General features: G+C 32.5%; 1 protein-coding gene across 4 annotated transcripts in view; it reads left to right on the top strand.

The window, feature by feature from the left end:
- The first annotated feature begins 1,205 nt into the window (after nt 1–1,205).
- LOC135132953 (probable G-protein coupled receptor CG31760) overlaps nt 1,206–23,001 on the top strand; it is a 196,617-nt gene continuing 174,821 nt past the window's right edge. For 2 of the 4 annotated variants that reach the window (XM_064061172.1, XM_064061173.1), the window contains exon 1: nt 1,208–1,396. The gene's annotated coding sequence lies outside the window, so the exon portion shown is untranslated. Of the gene's footprint in view, nt 1,397–23,001 lie in introns of all 4 variants that reach the window. The other 2 variants (XM_064061174.1, XM_064061171.1) reach the window with 2 other exon arrangements.

The raw sequence follows: 23,001 nt of genomic DNA on the forward strand, positions 1-23,001 counted from the left end.
AAATTTTACGTAGTGTTTTACCATCTACGCGATACTGCTAAAACACATACAATTTGATGGCAATCGGTCTGGTAGTTTCGGAGATTATCTGTCTCATAAAAATCGACACAGACGCTAGACAGACAGACTAAAGACAACAGACAGACGGATGGGACACTACTTTTTTCGGGATTATTAAATGTCCAGAAAAAAAACATGAAAGTATTCGCTTACGCTCGGGATGTATTTAATGAATGACGCAATCTATTTTTCGATCAAATCAAAAAACCACTCGTCCCATTTTCCCGAAAATTTGGGTATTATTATTATTACACTGGTCCTATTCAGGCTGATATAAATATAAATATAAATGTAAACACCATCAAAAATTTTTGTTCTGCCTAAATAACTTTAGACCATTTCTTTTGTCTACTGAAAGTGCTGTTTAATATTATTATAATCGTAATTTTGCAAATATATGCGTGCAATTTGCATCGGCTACACTAAATTAAGCTTCTCCCTTCAAGCTAAACACATTGACGTTTGCAAAACTGTAATCTGCTGTATACTCATTACGTGATCAAAATATTTTCGGCAATTACGTTTTTACTACATACATATATATCGCAAAGTAGAAAAATCGGTAAGCTGCAACTACAAGTTTTTTAGCAAGCACATTCCTGACAAAATAAAAGTTTCGCTAAAGCTAAAACACGAACACTGTTTTTGAAATTCCAAACCATTCATTGTTATTTATTCTAGCTGTAGTGATTATACCGTCGAGCTTGTTTGTAATTAAGCTCTATTCTGAAACAAAGCCGCATTGTTCCAATGCTTTACACCATAATGGCAACTATATCATGGTTCAAAATTTGATAACGATAATTTTCCGCAGCATATTCACCTGTGAAACGTAACTGCGATTATAGATATAGCCGAGATGTAGAAAACCCGGCGCCTCCACCACATTAGAGCCATCGCCACAGCATCATTACGAAGTATTCTTCCTTTCAATATGAAAGTGAGCACGAGATGCCGCTTTAAATCCCGCTGCTACCAAATTATATGGTTCGTCAATCAAGAAATTGGAATTCCATTTCGAGATTTGTTCCTTCCACTTCTCGAAGCTTGAGAATCCAATAAAACCTTGACGCCCTTCCCCCTCCCCGGAAAAAAGAAAAATAATTAGATACCGGAACCGTGCAATCAGCAAAAAAACTGTGCCTGCACAACACAATAAAAGCACCGCGCATGTGCTTTTGTGCACAGCGTTAGCCGGGGAAACTGAAATTTCAGTACGCGTTAACAGGTCCGGAGTATAGGGCCCACGATTCCGGGAAAAAAAGCGCGCTTCTAAAGAGGCATGAACATAAGTGAAAAGTGACTCGATCCTGTGACGTAACTGCAGATTTGAAAGGTAAGTTTTCGGGAAAAAATAAAAAATGCGTGTCAATGCCATTTGATATGTTATCAAGTTTTACAGGATGGAAAACCGCTCTTCCGCAGGTTAATTAACGCAGTTTTGGAATTGTTTCGCTTTTAAATTTCCTCCTTGTCTTGTCTTGCATTGTAATTTTGCGCCGCTTGAAGTCAATTGGGTTAAATCGAAAGGTTAAAAGTTAGATTTCTTGATCACTGTCAACAGATGGTTTTAATTGGATGAGAACGAGGGGACTCGGAACATTGTCGTGCTTAATTATCGGTTTATTTCTTTACTTTTATCGGTGTTTGATATCTGCGATTTGTTTGCAGGTGCGCTGATTAATGACGGTTGAGTTAATAAAAATGAACACGTTGATATTGATTTGCGGTTTTGCTTCGAAATAATTGCGAAAATATTTACTTTCTTTGGATCCAGGGTCTGAAGGTTATTCCACAAAGATAACAGGTAGAGATTATATGTATTCAGTGTTATAACGACCTGATGTAAGGTGGCTTCTCATGTATAAAATAAAGCATCTCAATATCTCGTAATATAAAATTTGTCATTTGTTTCCAATATTGTCATGTCGTCAATGGAGCATTAGAAATAGCGCCAAAATCCATTTGTGTACAAGCTAGAAAAAACTTACTTTTTATGGTGGAATCTATGAAGACCTTAAATTATTTTCCTTATTGCTTCGACAGTACGCCAAAAATTTTCAGCAGCTATATTGTAAGGTTTTAATTAAAATTGCATAACATTTTTCACTTTTTGAGTCGTCACAAAAAAAGTATTGTAACAATGTCCCTTTGATTCGAGTTTAACTTCGCTTCTTTGATCTTTCCAACTTTGAAACAAACAAATTGATTACTTGTTATTAATTAAAGCGTACCATTGTTACGAAGATGAAAAACCTTTAACCAAAATTTTTCAAACAAAAATCGGTTCTAAAATATAGATGTTTTTATATATTTTTAAGCAGCTTCAGTTTGCCGCATTTTGAACTTTTTTCCAGTTAAAAAAAAACTTTAGACTCTCCAATTTTACAATTTATGTTAAAGAATGCATAACAAGCACCTTAGAAACTTCGATACTAATTGATTCAGAAATTACAGTACTTTTATTCACCCCTCAGGGTAAGTTTATGATGGTTAAAAATTACTAAACGAATTGTAACACAAAAATTTCCCAAATCTGGTATTGACTACTGACTCTATTATTTATTTTGGAAATGCTAATGTTTAAAAAAAGTGTATACAATATATTTTCTAGAAGCACTGGAAACCCAGTAAAGACATGTCATTATTATAATATTCCATTAAAAAATTGGTCTAAAGAGTTTAGACAGTACTTCCCTCGCTGTCGGAAACGTGACAACTGCATGCCTCTTGTATTTTTTCGTATTACATTTTTGTAGCGGGGGATTTTAAAATAAATTAAGTATTAGTTTTGACATCTTTGTCATTTTTTTTGTGATTGCTATGATTGCTTATTAAAAAATAATAATAAATTGGACAAAGTCGCCTCTGGGGTGTATAATATGTTGCCTATGCAAACATTGTCAGGGGTGAACATATAAAAGGCAACCCTGTATAGTACTTGTAATTTAAGACAAATAGCCATAACACTTATCAACCTGTAGACGGTGAACCACAAATTAAACTAAAACATGTTCTCTACGAATTGGAACAACCGGATGACAATGCCGACGGTTCACACTTTTTTATTGCTCTGTTTTCCGTTTATTGAATAAAACTACATTTTGTTCGGTTTTTGGATGCTGTAATTCATATTTGGTTAATTATAACTTGTGTAGGGGTTATGAAATATCGAGAAAATTTGAAAGTAACAAATTGCCCAATGGTCTCCATTATTGTACGTCGGTTATCCTCGATAAGAAAAACAACATGAAAGTGTTTATGTTTATACATCGGAATAATGTCACCTAGAAATTAGTTTGATTTGAATGAGTTCGTCCTCTTAAAACAGAGGATCAAAACAATTAACTAGCAAGCTACAATCGAAAAAATGTTCTGAATATAATTATTATAATTCTTGTTATTAAAGACGTTTGTGTTTTCACATTTTCGGGAAAATGGCGTGACTCGTTCTTAATTTGATCAATAAAAAATATGAATGCTATGATGAATTACAAGTAAAAACTCATCATATTTTGCACATTTTGGGTAGAATTTATTCGGCAAAATTTTGAAATAACGTCATCAATTTTTTTTGGGAAACAGATTTATTTTGATTAACAATTTACCATGCTTATAATGAATGACCTTAAAACTTCTGCAAGATTTCAAAGTATTCAGTTTTGCAATTCTTGATTTAATCAATAAAATTAATTGACTCAGGCATTAATTTTTTTCAGACACCCCGTATAAGCAAATCTAAAAAATATTAATGCAGCGATAAATCACAAGTACAGACTCATCATTCGTTACACATTTAAGATAGCATTTTTTCAGCAAAATTTTTCGGTGGCGTCATCAAATTTTTAGGTGGGATGAGCAAATACATTTGGACTGAAAATTTACCATGCTTATAATAACTTTAAAACATCTCCAAGACTTCAGAGTCATGATATTTTCCACATTATAGGATATATTCAAAAAAAGTTTGAGGTGACGTCATCAATTTTTTAGAGGGGAATGAGCAAATGCATTTTGATTAAAAATTTATTATGTTTATCATAATTTTAAAACATCTGCAAGATCTAAAAGTATTTGATTTTGCAGATTCAAAATTAAATTTCAAAATGTTTTATAATTTTGATTTATTCATTACCATTTTTGGAAAATTTGACCTCGTCACTAAATAAAATGTTTCGGACAAAAATTGGAATCATTTAGGAACTGCTTCCGAAACAATTGTAAAATTCTTCGTGGAAAGTCAGTCTCTCGTAGTTCTTGAACTAACCGAATTTAATACGGGTGGAATTTGTTACCCTTTAACATTCGACAAATAGAAGATTGACTTATACCAATTTCTCTCGCCCGCTGCCCTATGTGAGTATTTTCTAAAACAGTCTCCAAAACTGTGTAGCGGTTAAAACACTTCTCCGTTTACTCACAAGCCGACCGTTTCGTAATTTCATTTCAAGACTTTTGAAAATTTTATTTGTTGGATGTCTAGGTTCGGGATATCTCCGAGGGTACAAATTTGCCGCCACTAGAGAATTTTTTTGACACTCCATAAATTAAGATCATGCCCGTTTTCTCGGTATTAGTAAACGAATATCTTGGCGTTTTTGCATAATTTTCAACTGTTCAAAATTGAGAGTGACAAAAGATGCAAAGTTGGATTAATGATATTTTTTAACTTCTGCTATGGATCAAGGAGTAGCCGAATAATGTATTTTGGGGTGCCTATCGGGTTAAGTCAAATTCGTCATTTACGCTGAATCAGTCTGTATAACTTTATGATGACAAAAGTGTACTTAAAATTCAGTCGCTGACAGCTGACAACGCAGAATGGTACAACTTAACCGCACTTTTTCATATAATAAAACTAATGCTTTTCAGCAATTCCATCAAATGTCAACCGTATGGATTAATAAAACACATGCGTTTTTCACCAAGATTCTTTTAGCAAAAAAACAAAGGCAACTTGACTTTCCCAAATGAACAGCTATTATACCTATCAGTGAATTACGACCCGGCAGAAGTGTTGACCCTGTTATAATAATAACCTGTTGCCTATCCTGGGGTTCGTAGCTTTATTGTTTATGAATTAAAAACGAAATAATTTACCTCAGTATTTTAACTTTAAATTTAAACTCGGTTTGGTACTTTGTGTAGCTTTTTTTCTTGGAAACGAAAATTTATATCGATTAAACAAATTGCTTAAGGCATGAAGTTATTTCCGTCGTTGTCGAAGTTTATGTTCTAAAAAGTATTGTAGTAATTATATCCCAAGAAAATATTTTTCAAGCTAATATGCCTTTTTATAATAATTTTAACAATGGCTAGGTTTTTGACAGAATTTATAGCCTTAAATAAGACAATAGAGACCAAATTGACATAAAGAATGTCATTCTTTCTCTTTTTTTTTCAATGATTTTCGGAGGTTTGAAAAGGTTGTGAATGCATTGTTAGACAATTGTTATTTGAAGTGGATAATTTTATCAGATAATTAAATATTAAATATCTAAAAGTGTATAGGTATACAAAAATCTTTTTGTCGAACATATACTAATGACAGACGAGTGGAAATATGCATTTTCGTATTCTTGGGGATCAAACGCCAAAAACGCCTTATTGCAGTATTTCTCTTAACAATCCCTCGACGAAAACAACCCTCGCGCTCAATTTATCACAACTTTATGCATTGACCGGTGATTTATTTTAGTTGCTTTAATAAAAATGAACGCGTCTGAACTGAGAAATATCCCATTAATTTTGATATTGATTTGCGGTTTTGTTTCAAAGTAATTGCGAAAATATATATTTTCTTTAGGTCGAGGGCCTGAACAAATAAGGGCTTGTAATCAATTTAAGAGCGACTTTACATATTGATTTGCGTGATTAAGTTTTTTAGCTCTTTTTCATTATTCGAGTGCGAGTGGAAGGGCTGCTTATTGTTGTTGTGCTTGTGTAAGTCTTGAAACGGGTTCGGCTTTATTATCGGTGATGACGGCTGAATACCTAAATCCCGGGTTGTACCTTACAATAACAAATCCTGCCTAATTAATCACACAGAAATTTATTGAATGCGTTCCATTAATTGGGGTAAGTGAAGCGTTATCGCATAATATTCAGCTCGTGTGATGATGCAGGGAATGACTCAGTTGTAAAAACATCTGCTGCATGTTAAGTAATGGAATTGAGGACAAGCAGGCACTTTTATTATTACAATTGCTGTAAATAGTACGTGATACTTATTTATTTTTCTGAATTTAAACGTGATTCTTTCGTAAACCTATAGTATAGTTTCGCGGAAAGCTAAACTTTTATTTGGCACAGTGGTTGTGAATATTCAGTCATGGAAGGTCAGTTTCTATGCATGCATATGTATGTAATGCTTTACATAATATTCCAATTATTCTTCACTATTGCGAAAGCTTGACGTCTGTCACGCAGAGATGCAGTTTTGCAATTTACGTCCCAATGTATCTAGTTACTCAGTGCAGAATAATTGTTAATTTTGTTTAAACCATGCGACTAAAATGTGATTTTCAGTTCTATATTCTGTGATATATTTTTTTACTAAAAGTAATAACAAAATGAAAATATAGACAAAAGCTTAAAATAAAGTTCACAATCTAATCTAAAACGTTAAAAATTGGTCGAAGGTTATTTCGATAGAACTTTCCTCGCCCCTGAAGTACCATATATAAGTTAAAATGCAGGTCTGTACGTAATGTTAAAGTAAATGTAAAGGAGCGTGCTAAGCGATGTTTCAAATGAATTTTTGCTTTAGAAAATTTTGTGATGACGTCATCAATATTTTTTTCAAGAACATGTAATACTAATAATAACAGCATTAGATTCTAAAATTTTCGGGAAAATGGAGTGAGCCGTTCCTAATTTAATCAATAAAATAAATTGATTCGTTTATGTGTTCTCGACGTTTCATGAGACCTAGAGTACGAAAAAAGTGGTCTTCCGTTTCCATCTGTCTATTACCTGTTTGTATGTCTGTCTGGCTGTCCGTCTGTCTGTCTCTCGATTTGTCTATCTGTCTGTGTTGATTTTTATTAGGCAGATAATCTCAGAAACTATTGGACCGATTGGTGTCAAATTTTACATGTATCTATGCTAGGAATATCGTGTAAATTGCAAAAAGCTAATCAAAATTAGGCCACTAATCCTCCCCAAAAACGGGATGACTGATCTCCAAAATTTATACTAGTAAATATTAACTAAATTTTATTTAATAAGATACTCCTGTACTTGCGGTCTATGAATATGTGTTGACTTTTTATTCTAGACATCCAAATTTTTAAGAAAAAAATCAAAATTGTATTACATTTTGTTATTTTAGCTTTGAAACTGTCGTAAGCATCAGAAATGGTTAATAAAAATTTTACCCCTCCCAAAAAGTTAATGACGTCATCTCAAACTTTTACCTAATAACTCCTGTCTAAAATATATAAAATATGTATCATTAATTTAAACTTGTGATTTACCACTGCATCATATTTTTTAGAATTACTTATAGAGGCTGACTCAAAAAATTAATGAACGAGGAAATTTATTTCATTGATCAAATCAAAAACGGCCCATCCCATATTCTGAAAATTCGGATATACAGTACTGTTATTATTAATATTGCACTGTATCTATTCAAACTGTTAAAAATGTTGATGACGTCAAAACATTCGTTGATGACGTCAACAGGAAAAGTCACCTGAAACATATCCACAACATGCTACTTTACCTGTATTTTATATTTTTATTTTAGCTTACAGGGGCTAATATAAAAATTCCCAAAATTTTGTTTTATAATTTTTTAAAGTAGTTCCGTCTACCAATTTTTTAAATGCCGCTAATGAATTAGTTTAAAATATGAAATGAGATTTCAGATTAGAAATTCGTTAATTAACTGGTCTTACATTAACTACACTCATTGAGGGAGACAGTGGCGTCGATGCGAATTTATTTAGTTAGTCTAACAACTGCTCAAAAATATTACCCACCATTTCTTTTACATACTTCAAGTCTATCCTAAAACCTCTGGTGAGATAGATTCTCTGTGTTCATTGCTTTTATTTTCCATACGTTCCACGCTGTTAACTGGAGTTTGGTAAATTATTTCCTTAACTATAATACTTTACAGAAAAAAATCTAAAGACGTAATATCGACTTTTGCCAAGGATTTCCTCTTTACAGAATATTTCTCTTATCGAGTTGTGAGACCATGAAATTGGTTCAGGACATAAAGGAATTCGAGTTATCGAGGTTCTTCCTACCGGGGTCCGACTGTATTTCCCTAGTTTCAATGTTTCCAATGAATCTAAGTTGCGCGAACTTTGGAAAGCTCAACCATCGATATTTTGTTTGACAGAAACTTCTTCAATAAAGAAATGCAAAGTCTTGTATAATTTAATTATGAAGACGAAATAAACAAAAGGTGTTTTTCAAGTATTTTTAGTACAATATGATCGAAAAAAAACGTCCTCCAGTTCTTTAAAAAACAATTATTCTTTCTTATATTTGTACTCCTTTGTAGAAATCCTCGTCAGTGTGTGACACATGATGCGTGCGGCTTTCAAATCCACATATACCACAGAGTTGTATTCAGAAAAATTCATAGTTCGTCAGAGATTTAATAAAAATGTTGAGATCAAATAATTTCAAATAATAATAAATTAATATTCTACCGTTGTATACCACCGCCACACATAGGTACTTCAGTTTAGTATATACAACAGATACGTTTATGTCCAACGTTTGGAGACCGCTAAACTTTGACTCAGAATTTGTAATTTACGATTCTATTGAAGTCGTTGTCACTTAAACCAATAAAAATAAAACTCACAAGTTTTACTTCTGTATGTTATAATAAGTGCTAATTTTGAATAATATAATAAATGTCGCTTATTTTCATTTGTAGCATTTTTATAAAAAAAAATTGTAGAAAGTGTGAAATAACGCTTGATTTTAACGAAAAAAGAGTTAAATAGACAACAATAGAACCAGCGACTCGATATAGTTTAAACTCTAAGCTGCCTGATGGAAATTAGGTTTGCCTATGACGTAGATTAGATTAGTAAATAAGAGTGTGATAGGGACGGAGAAATGTGACGTAAGAAGGCCGATTAGGATTTTTTAGGATCACATTACAGGCATCTCAAAGGAGCTCGGGCTGCAGTTAGCGTGCATCACGTCTCTCTGCAATCAGTTTAATTAGCGTTTGAAATTGCTGTTCCAGATTTTGAATCCCAGAGTTGGAGATCGGATTTTTCTAGAAATATATTATGACGATTTGTCTCTGATATTCAAGGAAAGTTTAATTAAAAAATATACATAAATAATATGTTAATAATGTTATGGATTGTGTATGTCATTAAAAGTTGCTACAGTATCACGAATAAGAAAAATATCGTCCAACAAATCCAGCTTCTCGAAATATTATGAAATTTGATTTTACGAATTTTTTTTTTATTTTATGATAATATAGATAATACAAGTCACAATGTAAGAAAATAAAATGATTAGAGGATTGAACTCTCAGTCCACTCAAGCATGGCGTGGCCAATATTGTAACATTTGTAAAGTAATTGTGATAAAAAATGAAGGTGGATTCATAAACCGCAAGTACAGGTGAATGTTATTTTATAAAATTTAAATCGTATCTTTTTGTTGAGCATTCATATTTTGTAACGCGTTGGTATAACTACTACTCTCCATATACATGTAACATTGCTTCCTAGTACTGAGGATAGGAAAGAAAAACACAATGATGATGATTAGCTTCGGTTTTAAGAAAATAACAGATTGCGCTAAAAAGGGATAAAGATTTTGTGGACGTCTATAATATATTTCTGCTGAACCACAATTACAAATGTTCGTCAGGGTAGAAATAAATTAACTGCACCTGCCACAGAAACTTATTTTTGTGAAAACGTAGCCTTAAATCGAAGACAGAAATGTTACTTACACATTTATGAATATGTATCAACATTAATTTTAAAAATATGCAATAATAGCGTCGGACAAGGAATTTGTTGAAAGATTTAATTTATATGTAAATACAGTTATGAAGCGACTTCAAGATTTTGATGAAAAGGCAGAAAGAACATCCAGAAAAAGTTAAAAGCTTGATATTGAATCTCAGGGTCTCTGCTTTTCGTAAACAGTATTATGTACCTTCAAATAAAATCTTAAAATTTTGGCTTTTCTTCCAAACGTAACGTTTAAAAATCTCCAGGATAAAGTGAAAACCATGTAGAAATGTATGTAAACTTAAAGAAAGTCTATATTAAGGTACTGCTACTACTTTAGCTTATTGCTTTAATAAATGTTTAGACCAATTTCGAAAGGGATTGGATCCCAAATCCCTTAAATTTGCTTTTCATTGATGCTCCGTGTTTCTGGACGAACCAATAAATTTGTCGTCCGTTGGAGATTTATTGGACAGATAATCCCCACGATCAAACCTCTAACTTTGAAATTTTAATTGTATTTTAAAGTAGTCCATTTGTCCGTTCGTCTAACTATAGATTAATACTTTTTCAAATTTGTAAGTTTACCTTGGAAATAGGTGTGGGAAACAAACTTTACAGTCCATCGCAAGAACTATTAGTAGATTTCTTTGAAATTGTAATAATATTAAATATATTTTATGTTAATACTATAAACATTGCTGATGGTGCGTCATTTGTATATCTAGTAATATCGTTGAAAAATAATAGGTAAAATAAAAGACCAAGATTACCCCCTGAGGAAATACGCCGCACAAACTGGTTGAAAAGTTACAAAATTCAAATGCTCATTTTATCATGTTCGCGTGGAAACTGCCTCATTAACCTTATTTTTGTCTTTTTATGTTATAAAATAGACACAACAATAGAACGTTTTTTGCGTATACTTGTAAAAACCGTCAGTATACAGTAAGAACAGTATTTTAAAGACGGTGATTTTTTTCTGGGGCAAACCCCACAAAATCCTTAAAATGAAACCTCTAGTGGCTTAAACAAATCGGCACCACTTCCTTAACATATTTCATTCCGACGATAAACGTTTTGAAGTAATTGATGCTCAAAAACTTCATTTTGAACCATCGCCACTGCAATAAGCCTAGCTTCAATTAACTTTTCACCTCGTTCCAGCCGTTGCCATCGGAAAACTCGCTGAAAGCGATTAATCTTGAAGGAAATTAACGTTTTAATTTCATCCTCTCTCCAAGTTGTCTCTGAAAAATTTTTGATTAACATACGTAAGTACAGCGCTTATTTAATTTGAGAAAGCCCTACAATACCGTGTGCATGTAATTAAGACGTGATTTAGGAGTTGAAGAGAACAAACAAAAAAGTTTTGTAAACTTGATCCTGCGGGACTCGAGCCCTTCAAACTTTGCAACGTGCCTATCATTTTTGTGTAAAACTCCCCACGGGTTTTCGTAAAGCTTTTGGAATTGAGAAAGTCGAATTGGAAGATTGTTCGTGTATAATGCTGTTTAGTAAATTGAGTTAAAAAATGAGTAAATAATTTTAATGGGTTTAGTTAATTTTGAGGATTTAGCTACTTACAGCTGGGTCATAAATAAAGAGATGCAAATGTGGTTTTTATATCAGTGAGAGGGATTAAAAGCGTCGCGACGGAGACGCCCGGGTTTTAGAATGTTGTCGTTTTAGCGAAGGTTGACGTTATATTAATTTTTATGGTTTAATAAAAAATAGATGACCGCGAAAACGAGAGAAAATAATGTTAAAACTGTCGTTCGACTAAACCACATGTTTTATTTGACCGGATTTTTATGTTGCAGATGTATCCATTTATCAAAACTTGGAGATTTAATTGACTTTAGAACATATTTTTTAGATCAAACTCTGAAACTTAAATATGAAATTAGTTACAAGATTTCAGGATAAAATTAATTTTGATCTTGTTAAAAATTTTATAAGAAAAATGCCAGCCTAATAAAACTTTTTTCTGAACAGAAAGTGTTCTCATCCATGTTAATGAAAACAGTTTAAATTATGGTTGCAATTTATAACAGAAATGGGGATATCATGTGCCAATATCAGATTATTGATGAAAAGGAACGTCAAACTTAATTAGTTATAGGCTTTGCGCCTAATAGAAGATGTAAGCCGGTGCTTTGCGTTATTAATTATATTATCGTTTTTCAGGTATATTCATGGAGTAATAATTTCCCAATTGAAAATAATTTTCTGCAAACTGCTGCTTAAATCTCACGTTCTTAAGGAAAATGAAATAAAGGGAAACATTAGAATTTTCCACGAAGCAGTAAATCTTCACTTACGCTACCCTGTTTAAGTAACAACAATTTATTTAACAATTAACGTTTCATTTCTCTAATGTAGGTTACTACTATGTGGAAAGTCAGTAACAAAGACTGAATAAATGAGTTAAATTTTTCCATTGCAATGGAATTTCAAAAATTTTGATAGTAGATGGTAAATGTTTCACCCCAAAAAATTGCAGAAGAAAGGAATCATGTTAGAAAAAAAAATTGCTTGAACTTTTTGCTTCGGTGTTAATCAAAGAAGTAATGCCCAAGCTTTGGTCTACTCTTGCAGAAACACTTATAGTTTTTTCCTGTTACGATTCGAACATTTCCATGCATTCTAATTATGAGTCTGAGATGAAACAGTGTTTGTAATTTATATGAGCGGTTCGCTGGTTTCAGCATTTCGAAAACGCTAACAAGTTTTGCTGTTTTGATATTAGTGCAGAAACTCCCAACTTATTATACAATCAGAACACAACTAAAGATGTTGAGCTTATAACTATTGTTACTGAAAACAAAATAATGTATTTTCATTTAAACATCATTAGAAATTACCATAGAAGATTTGTTTTAGGATCTTTGCAGACGTTGCTGTACTTGTTTTATTTCAAGCATTTATATTTGGAAGAGGTAAAAGCTGTGTTTAATTTCATCTACAGCCGTGCATAATTTGCGTTTATAATGTGACTGTTTATTGACATTTATTTGATCTATATATTCATGATAAATACCTTCTTAGCCAAGTTAAGCAGTGTAGAGTAGGTATATAGAGAATTTGACAGCTTCTTGAAAATTGCCTTAAGATCTGTGGATTCTACACTATTTGATCTTGTCTTGTGCGATTATTGAAAGACAAAGCGTATTATTCACCAATTACTAAATCAGACTAGAGTTAGTTATATTTAGAAGTTGAGAGAGATGATATTTTAAATACATTTTTAAAGAAATATCAGTTTCCCTCATTTTCCTGAAAAATATATCCCGTTACATTTAAAAAGTCGGGAGCCACTTCCGGAGAATTGATCATTATGTATGAAAATAAAACTAGTTTTTTTAAGTTACGAGTCGTGTTGCCTTTAATGGTTTCAAAAATAAATTGGGTACAGAGGAACAAATACAAAACTGAATTACCCTTGTGAAAAAGGAGAAGCCATAATAAAACACAAAAAGGATAAATGTTGTCTTTCCAAGCTTGGTGAGGTCGTATTAAAGGGAAAAAATTCTCGCTTTTAAAACACTAAAAAGTTACATATGACCAGGAAGTAGAAAAACAGAAAGTGTTTTTGTTTAAGTATATTAGCTTTCAGGTGTTAATAAAACAATAATTAATGACGTAAATTTATCACATGTAGGTATCTCGTGAAAATTTGATTAACTGGAATGAGATCAATATTTCCATTAAGCAGTAGTTTTATATTAAAGTCACTTATATTTATAATGACGAATATAGATCTAATCACAAAATTCAAATCAACTAGAATTCAAATATTAATTTATTATATAATGTCATTATGTTAATACCGTGGAGAATTGACAGCGTTTATTCCCCCTTTTGTGGACCAATAAAAAATCTGGTTGGATCAGTTTATCTGTGATAATTAAAAAAAAATTATCGAAGGTTGTTCCGACAGAACATCCCCCGTCTCTGAAGTACAGTTTAACATAACAGCTTTTTTGAAAAATTATGAAATTTGTTTTGCGAATTTTATTTTTTTTTAACAGAACCCCTATAATTTAAAAAATAAACAAATTCGCTTTCTGAAATTGGTTTACTAGCCAAAATCACAACGTTATTAACACCAGAGAAAATTGTCAAATTTTTGACAGAAACACCGGATAAAGTTTATCATTTACGTAAGGTAATCACATGTTACAAGTGTCTGCATCTAAACTCTAACTGACAGACTTTATACAGACCCTTTCATGAAGTCCCTAATTTGGGTCAGAGATACAACTTTTCCCTTACTTTCTCACTTCTAAAGTAGCAGATAATTCAAACCCCAAAACATTGATCTACGTCTGGTTGTGCTTTCCCGTGAACTCAGACTGACGGGTTAATTATAATTTATGTTTTTAAGCAAATTAAATATAAATTGGGCCAGATTTAGTATGCAACAACCTGCCAGCTAATGAGACCAGGTGCAGTGATTATAAACTGGAAATATAATTGCAGACAATGATGTAGTTTGTTGCAGTAATTATATCATTTAATTTGTCTAGAGGTTAATTTACTTTACTCAAATGAGTTGGTCGTAAATGCATAATTGGAAAACATAATAAAATTACTGGATTAGAAATTTCTAATTACAAGAATTGCAACAAAGAATAATTATCATATTCAAACCACTAGTTAATTTCAACAATACTCGAAGATCGTGCGTTTTATTTAACAATTTTCTAGTCTCAGAACACTCTTGGTCTTCTAATCCCAGGTGGTTATTTTATGTTTACCCATGACGCAAAACCACATAGTGCCACTAGACTGACCTGGGGCAAGGGGTGAGACACGAGACAAGTATGTCGATAAATGGCATTGTACGTGTCGTTGGCAACAACTCCTGATTTTGGTTTATGATCCACAGTGGACGTACGAAAGCAAGGTGATAACGCAGGAAACATAGCTTGGCTGTAATAGTTATTTACGTCACAAGAGGGATAAAAGTAATACTACCTACGAGCCTGAAAGTTTGTTCACAACTAGACGTTAGGTAAATTTTGTAATCGCACGAGTGTGATATGATAAAATAATGTGTTAGTCCATCTGTAACTTAGACAGTTGTATCTAAAATTTCAGAATGTGTTTAAAAGCGTTTTAAATATATGGAAAAGTTTTATTTATGTATGTTAGAAAGTGAGTGTGGTAATGTAATTTGTTCAAGTAGGATCGTTATATGAATATGACAATCTAAAGTAGAGATCAAGAATTAGTGAACCCTGATTTCTGATTCCTAAAGTGTTTATTGAAAACCTGTTGAGCATTTGAACGTCAACAATTTTAAGATTAATTAAGTAATTATTACATTTTTTTCCTTTATAAGAATGGTAAACCACAGTTTGAACTATTGATAAAACAATAGGCTGTATTTTTTTTTATTAGAACAGCTTAAAATGGCGAGATCTTTACGCATGACGTCATTGCGGTATCCGACTGATTCGGGATGTGGGACGTAGAGTTCGATTAAAAAGATCACCACGCTTATCATTTAGGAAAGTTTTGGATAACTCACTGTAGCATAATTTGGATTTGTAAGGAAAAAAAATGCTTAAACATCGGTAATTTAAAATTGAAATTGTAGTTTTACATCTTGTTGACAGTGCTACAAAATCATCTTAAATTTCAAACTGGAAACATTTTGAATCAAAATCCTATTTTTTTACAAATAAAACTTTGGAAGTTGTAAAGACAAGGACATTATTTACGACTTGATAAAACTTTTAAAACTTATGTGAAGTGAAACTAGCGTATCACATAAAAGTCGTGTGAAATACCTCCAACTGTGCTACTACTAGAGATTCGACTCAACCAAAAGGTTTTTTGGTCGTACACGTCGATACAACTTATTCTCTAGTGATGGTACGTTATTCAACAAATTTTTCAGACTGATCATTATAAATTATTTTATTTTATAATTTTTGTCTTGTTCCTGTTTCGTCTAAGTGATATTCATATAACATATTATAATACTTCGATCGCCATTGAAATTTTCACTTTTTCTGGTCAATGTGAATATAAAAGAAAATATTGTTGAACAATCGAAAATAACAGTTGATATTTCAGATCTGGTTGACATTCCTAAAAATTGTTTATACTTCAGTTCCACATTTTGCAAAAGCAAACAGATTTATCTTGCCCGTCAAATCCATACGAAATGTGATTACATTTTTTCAACATATTTACATACGAGTATTTAGAATTTACGCTAAAAGAAATTAATACATCTTTTACTATACTTAAGCTTAAAAACACCGATAAAGTCTTTGTGAAAAAATGTGTATTCTTTTTGGTATTTTCATAATCATTACATTAATTATAAAAAGCTCCGTATTTCCTTGTACTCTCATTTGGGTCGTTCGCCATACATATTTAAATTAATTATAATAAATAATAATTCTCATTATTTTATTTACAATTTGATTAGGTAGACATAAATGGCAGTCTTTACGATTAATTATTTGTCCATTTTCCGCTTTACATTTTGCTATACAAATTTCTCCAATAGACGATTTGTTAAAGCTAAATCACCGAGAATTATTAAATTCGGCCGTGTGCTTGACAGGCATTATTTTGCGCACAGGATTCAATTGGTGACAAATAAAAGGAGTTTTGAATTCGAAATAGGTATTTCAGTTCAATTTGGTTTTTAAGTTCTTCAATAAATAGTTGCTTTGTTAAGTATAGTGGTTCTCTCGGCCCCCAACCCGAGTTTACTCGAATCAGCGTTTCATCCTGAAGCCTGACGGATCAAACTCATTCACCACCCGCAATTTTTCTTTCAAAATTTTGTGCGAAAGAAGTTTTCACTTCAAAAAAACTTGATTGCAAATCCATAAATTGCTCCGTTGACATCACGCCATGTCAAATCTTGCTTAATTTTAATCTCCTTTATTTAAAAACAGAACAAAAGTAGGCAATTTAATAATGACTCTCGATTTTCTTTTATTTTTACTTCTCGATCGTAAGTAGAGCGACTACTTTCATGTGTTCTCCACGTTTCGGGACCACTAGAATAGAAAAAATAGGTGCCTGTTTTCGTCTGTATCCGAAACTACCGGACCGATTGTCGTCAAATTTTAGATATAAGTATACAGGGTGACTGCGAAATAAGTGCAAATATTTTAACCACGGCATCCCCCACCCTAGTAGAGCCGAAATATAGAAAAAAGAAATTAAAAATCGAATGGGGCAAAACCCCCATGAACCACCCTCGATACGAAGGCACTGAGCCACCTTGTAAACAGAGTTGGAAAAACGTTCGAATAAAAACGACCTAAACACTTTCAGTTTCAATTAAAAGTAAAACCGACTTTTTGCTGCTTATCATTCGTTCATTCATTTACTCATTCATCGTTAAAGGTCAGTGTGAAAGTTTTTTGGTAATTTTGATTCTGACGGATGTTTGGTCCTTGTCACAACGATTTTACGTTGTTTATTGGAACAGAAATAAGAGCAACTTAGAATGCTACTACCTTTTTACAAGAAATGTTGAAAATGTTGTCCTTGACTAGCAATACAGGCGTCAGAGCGTCGCAAGAGGTTTGTTGATAGGTAAAAAAACACCGGAGTAGCGGGTGTCACTTTCACTTGTTGAAGCTCTTCGATAATTTCTGGACACTGTTGATTTCCACAAACGAACTGTTTCATCCAACTGATACACATTTATCGAAAACCGTCTCTTGAAATCGTACTTGTTGACGACTACGTGGAGTTCCATCGGACAAAAAGTGAGTTACACAACGTGAACAATCAGTGGACTCCAAACCGTGCACTTTGTCAACATGGTATGGATGTGGCCGTATTCTTTTAATGTAGGATGCACTACAAGCTGTGAAAATCCAACTTCTTCTTTCTGTCCTATCACGGCCACGATCGTGAGTTTGAGGTTGAAGGTACCATGATCTCGGAGATGCTGTACCACTGATGCACCCATTACCATATCGACACAATCTGCATGGGAAAACTGCACCATAAACCGATTTCACCGACCGCTCGATGCTAACTGGCCCTTTTCGTGTTTTTCACGTTGCGATTAAAAAAGTGCCTGATAAAGTAACTTTTTTGGTTCTTTAACCGACTCGCTCTGTTCCATTCATTGTAGTAATTATGTAGGTCACAAAACAGTCCAGCGGCGCGTACAACAATTTACATTGAATTTCAAATAATTTTTTCTAGACACTGCTACTACTTAGGACCGTGAATTTTACCCAGTGACATAATCATATTGTGAGCTATTCCCCATTTTTTTTTTTGCATGTATTTCGCAGTCACCTTGTATTATTGATTCAAATTTTAGATTTTACAAAAGTAGAAACATTGGAACAAAATACTTCAATTGACTACCTAAACATAACTTTGAAATGAGGGTTTGTTGCAATTTCGATTGTACAATGATGATGAATTTCTTTTAATTGCTCAAAAGTTGTACTAATAGTGTTGTTGGTAATTAAATACCTTCACTTTAATTATTTACTTATTATTAACTTCTTCCACAAAATGTATGTTTTCTTGTGTCAATAAGACATTATTATTAGTATTATAGTGTAGATGGTAAAACGCTAACCAAAACTTGTCTATTTTTGGATTTTTGGATTTTTAGATGAAAAAAATAAGTCTAAACACGTCGACCAAAAATTGGATAATATTGCAAAATTCTACATGGTATGTGGTATTTAAATTTTATAAAATAACGTACTTCTGTACTTCTGGTTTATGAATCCGCCGTGTGTTTTACCCTAAGCATCCAGATTTTCGCAGAAAATCACATTTTACAGTAATATGAGACGTACGTGTCGCAAGCGGTGGCGTGACCATCGTGTTAATAACGCGATGGTCACGTGTCCAATCCCTTCATGAGCCATTTTTTTTTTACATTGTGCCTGGTATTATGTAGATATATACCTTTTTAAATTGGCATTGTACTTACATTTGATTGTACTTGCTTTAGCGGAGAGGGTGGTTCTGTCGCCAATTTTTTGTTTGATCAAATTTTGGTTCAATACTTTTTACTTCCCGAGCGTAAGCTAAGAAAGTATCGTAGTCGAGTTCGTGGGGAGACTGGCTACTTTTATATTTTCTCGACGTTTAGTGACCCCTAGAATACGAAAACATAGGTCTCTCGTTTCTGTCTGTCTGTCTGCTTTTATCCACGTCTGTGTCGATTTTTGTTAGACAGATAATCTCCTAAACTACCGACAGTATGTCGAACTTTGTATATACGTTCATGTATTAGGAATATCGTGTAGATGGTAAAACGGTAATCAAAATTTGTCTGATCATCGTCCATCAAGAATGATATTACGTCTTCCCTAACTTTTACAATAGTAAATGTGATTTAAATTACATAAAATAATACACTCCGCCACTTCTAGTTTATTAATCTTTGTTGAGTTTTTACCTAGACATCTAGATTTTTGTAAAAAAAGTTCAAAATTGTATAGCATTTTGCGGTTATTAGAAGCATGGTAAATAATCGTAAACATAGTAAATTGTTAATCAAAATTTATCTGTTTATCCCCTCCCAAAAAGTTGATGACGTCATCTCAAAATTTTACCGAATAAATCTAAAATATTAAGAATCTCTACATGTGGTGTATCCCTGCATTCACATTTTTTTTAATTGATTATAAGGTGATTCAAAAAAATTAATGAATGTGACGAAGGATATTATTGCCCATTCCATTTTCCTGAAAATTTGAAGATACAGTACTGTTATTAATAGCACTACGCTGCACCTATTCAAACTGATATAAATGTGTCTTTACTAAAATGTTACTGCTTTCATCAAAATATATGTATATGGAAAAACTCACTAGAAACGCATGCAACGATGCTTCTTTACTTATACGTTAACAAACCACGCATACTATCATCAAAAAAGATAAAATTCTCAAAATTTTTCGAAGCTGAATTTGTTCCATTATACTTTAGGGGAGAGGGAAGTTCTGTCCAAATAACCTTCCACTAATTATTTTATGAAGTGCTTCCTGAACGTAACCCCTAGAGTATGAAAACTAGATCTTCGATTTCTGCCTGTATTCTCTCATTTGTTGGTAATTTTATTAGAAAGACAATCTTCGACACTACTGGACTGATTTTAGGGATACCGCATAGATGGTACAACGTTAAACAAAATTTGTTTGATCATTCCCTCCATAATTTGATGGCGTCATTTCAAAATTTTGGAAAGTAAATATTCTTTACCATACAAATTGTATACGTGACACACTTCTATACCTCTTTAATTTTTATATTGTGCAGCAAGATTTTTGGAAAAAAAAAATAGAATATTGTTTAGCAACATTGTACAATTTACTTTAGAAAGTAGAAAACCAAATGTTATGAGTTTATACGTGTAATTTATCATCTGATTCATATGTTTTAGAATTATTTGTACATACAAGTTGACCAAAGAAAAATAAATTTTGGGAATACATTGCTGTTGTTTTTAGTATCACATTGTATCTATCCAAATTGGTATGTGTGTCCTAACTACAAAGTTGGTGAGGTCGTAATAAGTTATTACGAAAAATTCAAATCTAGTAGTTGAAATCTTGTTCTCAGAACGGCCTTAATTAGTATTATACCGAAAATATGGGAAAGATTAGGTCGACATCACAGAAATTAAGGTTTTGTGAGCAGGGGCGGCTTGTCCTATGAGGCAGGTGAGGCAGTGCCTCACCAATGAATTTTACGCCTTATTAGGATTTTGATTATTTTTTATCGACATATTTCGGCCAATAATAATTTGTGTCTTTTTTCTAAAATTTTAAAAACAAATATGGAAAATTATATTCTTATTTTTATCTCGGTAGGTACACGTTGCTCCCTTAATTAAACAGCGCGCTTCAACACTCCACACAACATATATTTTGTGACGCCAATGAGGCAGACTCGAAGCTTGCCTCTACAGCAAATCCAGAAATGATGTCGTTAATAGGCAAGCAACCTGCAATACACTCATAAGCGGTATGAGTTGAAAAAAGACAAAATTGAGGCTAGCCTCATTTCCGTGCTTGCAAAAGAGATGGACAACAATATTTGCCCGCGGAGAACGTGCGATTACAATGTAGTCTGCATTGGCAGAAATATTCAAAATTAGGCCGTTGATTGTTTTGCCACAAATCTGTGTGTGTATAAATTGATTCAAAATTTCGGTAACATAATTTTGTCTTAAAAGTGCCTACGTTTGCGTGAGTCGCGTTAGTGCTTTGTGCTTGTCATAATTTGATTTCGGTAATCGTTATTTAAGATTACGATTAAATCGGAATTTTTCTCTACTAACGTTAAATGACAATGGCAGTTCTGTTTTTTCAACTCTCACGTATGATGATAAATTGTATGTAGTTAAGGAATTAAAACGGCCAGTTCCAGATTTGAGTAAATCGTTAATTGATCTATAAAAAAAATTAAAATAAATCCAGAGTATTTATATTTTATATTTTTTTCGTTTTGTTTTTTGTTATAAATCAAATTAGATTTATTTTATGTTGTATTTGATTTTTTTCTGTATGTTTTCTTTAAAGTTTATTTTAATTTTGTTTTTTGTTAGAAGTTATATTAGTTTTTTCTGCCCACGTTTCCCTTTCCTTTTGTTCTATCATTCTCATTCTTTCCTTGCAAGAGTTCCTTACACCTTCACGTTGGTTCTTGGTGGACAGTTAAATGAGTTTACAAATTTGTTTATTTGACTAAGTAGGAAGTATTTAAGTAATCTTGCATTATTTATATTTTGGAGCGTTTTGTGTTTGCCTCATCAACTTTTCAAGTCATGAGCCGCCCCTGTTTGTGAGGGCTAATATGTTTCGGTACCTACTAAATACACTTACCCAAAATATATTTGTACAAATTAGGGTTGAGAGCTGCTGTTAACAGCAACCTCAAGATCTAATTAGGGAATGAAAGAAAGCAAACATGAGATATACAAAAATAAATTGAAGACATCTAACGAAAGTTCCAGAACTAAAAAAGTGCAATTTATCATTTATTCTAGAAATAAAAATCTAAATAGCGCCGTCTGTTGACTATTCTAAAAATAGAATGGTAGTAGGTAATAGTGTTCTACAAATACCCAGTAGAAAAATGTATAGAATTATTAAAAAATTAAAAACGTCTTTTGAAAAAGAAAAACCAAGTGTAAAGCACAGACAGAGCAAAAACCAGACGTAGACAGGACCGTAACATATAAAATATAAAAAACATTTAGATAAAAAATTGAGACTGTTGATTTTGTTTAAAAAAAAGACTTTAACGTTATTGGTGGGGTGACCGAAATGTCCAAATTCTAAAGTGTGACTGGCAAAAGCTGAATTTGTGTTGGTTATACCAGTGTTTGAATACTGAGTGTTCCGTAATTCCAAGAGAAATTTTTCTGCCTGTTTAGCCAACATAATACTGTGTGGCAGTCATGTCTGCAAGAAAAATTCACTTGAAACATGCCACGTTTCTTCTGTTGCCTGCGATTTAATAATATATCTATATTTTCAATATTATACATATACGGTATGATAATAAAAACGCAAATTATAGTACGAACTTTTTTGAACCTTTGGCACGACACAGAATGATTAGGTGGTTATAGAATATAGATTACAATTTATTTAATTATCGCATCGCGTCTAGAAAATTGATGATCAGATAAAAAAAAATATCTATATCTATTTCAATTCTTGAAGACTATCGTCGGTTCCAAAAAAATTCGGGCAAATGACATTGACATGAAAGTCATATTCCCATTGTTTTTCATTGATCTATAAGTACCTGATTTGTTGATCTTGTCAGCAAATTTTTGGAAACGACTGTATGTCTGGGAATGCTGTGCTGTTTATACTTTGGCAATAATAATAATGAACATTACACTTTCCTAAAATTCGTAACGTTGTATCAAAAATGCTTACTCTTATGAAAAATTAATACAGAACCAAAAAAAAAACATACAATTGTTTTTGATTCAAGGACT

This window comes from Zophobas morio, unplaced genomic scaffold (genome assembly GCF_036711695.1).
Source record: "Zophobas morio isolate AGI-343-1 ecotype UQ-CSIRO unplaced genomic scaffold, CSIRO_AGI_Zmor_V1 ptg000021l, whole genome shotgun sequence".
NCBI lineage: Eukaryota > Metazoa > Arthropoda > Insecta > Coleoptera > Tenebrionidae > Zophobas > Zophobas morio.